The sequence below is a fragment of the Pteronotus mesoamericanus genome, unplaced genomic scaffold, assembly GCF_021234165.1.
Source record: "Pteronotus mesoamericanus isolate MK-2021 breed Mesoamerican mustached bat unplaced genomic scaffold, CSHL_Meso_final contig_73, whole genome shotgun sequence".
Classification (NCBI taxonomy): Eukaryota; Metazoa; Chordata; class Mammalia; order Chiroptera; family Mormoopidae; genus Pteronotus; species Pteronotus mesoamericanus.
Window position 1 is genome coordinate 21,444,509 of NW_026555245.1, and position 3,509 is coordinate 21,448,017.

The following is a 3,509-nucleotide window of genomic DNA, read 5'->3' on the forward strand; positions in this document are numbered from 1 at the left end:
ATATTTTTTATCTTTTTTCTCCTTAAAGAAGTACCATTAATATTTCCTGTAATACTGGCTTGGTGATCATGAGCTCCTTTAGATTTTTCTGGTATGGAAAGTTCTTTATCTCACCTTCGATTCTAAATGATAGCCTTGGTGGGTAATATCAGTTGCAGGTCCCTGCTTTTCATCACTTTGAATATTTCTTGCCAATCCCTTCTGCCTAGAAGTTTTGTTGAGAAATCAGCTGACAGTGTATGGGAGCTCCCTTGTATATAACTTACTGCTTTTTTCTTGCTGCTTTTAAGATTATCTTTGGCATTTTAATTATGGTGTGTCTTTAATTATGACATGGGCCTCTTTGGATTCACCTTGTTTGGCACTCTCTGTGCTTCCTGGAATTGTATGTCTATTTACTTTGCCAGGTTAGGGAAGTTTCCCATCCATATTTCTTCAAATAGGTTTTGAATTCCTTACTTTCTTTCTTCTCCTTCTGGTACTCCTATGATGCAGGTATTGTTGTGCTTGATGTTGTCTGGAGGTCCCTTAAACTACCCCCTTAAAAAATTTTGTTCTTTTTGTTATTCTGATTGTGTGTTTTCTGCTACCTTGTCTTCTAAATCACTGATTTGACCCTTGGCTTCATCTAAGCTACTTTTGAATCCCTTTGATATATTCTTCATTGCAGTTATTGTATTCTTCATTTCTGACTGGTTCTTTTTTTGGCTTCTATCTCTTTGTTTAAGTTTTAACTGGGCTCATCTGCTCTTCCCTAAGTTCAATATGCATACTTATAACTAGTGTTTTAAACTCTACATCTGGTAGATTCCTTGTCTCCATTTTGTTCAGTTCTTCTTCTTGAGTTTTGTCCTGTGTTTTTCATTTGGGCCATGATTCTTTGTCTTCTCATTTTGGCTGCCTCTCTGTGTATGTTTCTGTGGATTAGGAACATCTGCTATGTCTCCCGGTCTTATCAGAGTGTCCGTGTGTAGCAGGTATCACATGGGGCCTGGTGGCACAGATTTCATGATCACATTTGTGGGGTGCCCCAGGGCTGTCTCTTGTCTGGATTGTGTGTACCTTCCTATTGTATTTGAGCCCCACCCACCCTCCTCTGCCTCCAGCCAGTCCAGGCTTCCTGGTGCGCCTGCAGCCCAAGTACTGCTCGAATCTTCATAAAGTTACCAGTAGAAAAATAAGTAGAGATGCTAAATAGTCAGCCCTGAATATTAGAACTACTTTCTGAAAATTTGACAGTTGGTAGTATGCAAGGCATATTCTGAAATCTCCTGTGGGCATCCACAAGGCCAAACCTAACAGAACATGTCCAACCCTCTCGCAGAACAGACATACTCCAAGGCCAAGAGACACCGCAGTGCCTGAGTGACAGGGATTATTTAGTAATATTTTCCCAGAAAGAGTTTGTTCCATTCCCAGAAATATAGAGCAGAAAATCTATCTAGGTTCTGGCTAAGTGTCTCTAAAATATCACATTGGAACTTGGATATATTAAAATTGTTGAAGTCTATAAAATATAGTATTGAGTTCAGATTGCTCATATTCTACTTACATTGATTGTAGATTATTTTTGCAATTTGAGTCTGTCCCCTCCCTATTCTCTTCAAATCCCACCTTTGGAACATTTTCTAAGGCTCTGAAATTGAGCATAGGTGATAGTTTTCAAAAATTATCTTTGATCTTGACTGTTACTTTCCTTTCATAGTCAGGTGGCATGTTTCATTGGAAAGAGTCTTTCCAGGGATACCAAACACCAGGGTTTTAGTATACAAACTACTATTAACAGATGTGGAACTTTAGATAAATCACTATGAGCCACCATTTTCTCAACTGCAAAATGGGGCTTGGACTAGACCATTTCTAAGGTCTAGTCCACATTTTGACAATGTAGTTTCTTTAACATTTTGACAATATAGTTTCAGTATTTGTCACTAAAACTGTTTTGAGTAGACTTGGAGCAATGCTATAATCTTTTACAAAGTGCAGTTTAAGTGTTATATCATCATGGGCCCTTCAAAGTTACCCCCAAGCACAAACTGAGTTAGGTGGTTTGCAATTTTAGTCCCTGGAGGGTAGAGTGCAGCCTGCTTGGTGTTACACCCATGGAGCTGAGCTGTGCCTCCAGGCTTATTTCTTAACAAGTCCCCCAGGTAAGGAACTCCTTGCCCCTGGCAAACCTATTAACCAGCAGCAAATCACGACTTGGCACGCATGGTCCTGCCTTTAATCATTCTCCTTCTTCTGCCAAGAAGCACTTTCTTTCACCTCCTTGTATACATGGGCAATTTCAATGCATCCTTCAAAACCTGGCCTAAGGTTCTCTTCAACTATAGTTGTATCAAAGCCATATGTTAATATGTCATCAGCTGCTTAAGAGTACCAGCCATGCATTTATGCTTGTTTCTTCCCTTCAGATTTAACTTCCTGCTATTCCCCCTGACCTTCTTTCTATTCTCTGGCAAGTCTCAGAGCTTTTCCTCTGGCTCTTCCTTTTGCCCAGAGATCCCTTCCCTGTCCCCATACCTGCTCTTCATAGGACTGGCTCATTCATCATTCAGTTCTCAGTTCAAATGTCACCTCTTCAGAGAAGCAGTTCTTACTGTCCCAGATCTAAAGTAGTCCCCCACCAACATCCTTCCAATCATTCTTTTATCATCTTGTTTCTCTGCTGAAGCATGTCACCATAGAAATGATGTTTCTTTCCATGTTTGTTCCTCTCCCCAGTTAACCCCTCACTACAACATAGTTCTCTGGCTGGGATGCAGTGACCTTGTCTACTTACTCACTCATGTAGCCCTAGTGCTTACAACAGTGCCAGACTATAGTAAGTATCAATAAATATCTTTGGAATTAATGTATTATATGTAGTGTTTGCAATTACAGGAATGGGTGTAAATAGAATTACTTTATGAGTATAGGTGTCCTGGTGAGCGGAACTAAAAAGATGGGCATCATAATCAACCTCCTCCCTGCTTCCCTCCTGTCTAGCAACTATGCCCTGAATCATTATTTGAATGTTTTTGCCTTTTGTTTTTCACATCTGCCTTTCCATGTCAAGGATGCATTAAGGCCTAATTTTTTCAAGGCTTTTCAGAGCATAGACACTGGAACCAAACTGTGCAGGTTCAGGTCCCAGTTCTCTTTACCTTGGGCAAGTAATTTAACCAACTTCTCTGTGCCTCACATTCTAGATCCATAAAATAAGGCCTACCTGATGAGACTGTAGGCATGGTTACAAGGACATGTGCAAAACACTCAGAACAGTGCCTGGTCATAGGAAGCACAATATATGTGTTAGTCATTAATATTAGTTTTTTCTATCATGTGGAGATAGGACACAATTGACAAATCCAAATAAAAGACAAATGTGATGGGGAAAGTGTGTGAGACATAGAAATGAGAGCATCATCTGCTTTCTGGAATTCAAAACAATATAATTTATTAGTTTCACATTTAGATATTTATAATATACATATATATGAAGTCTGAAAGTTATTTAGAACCCCCTT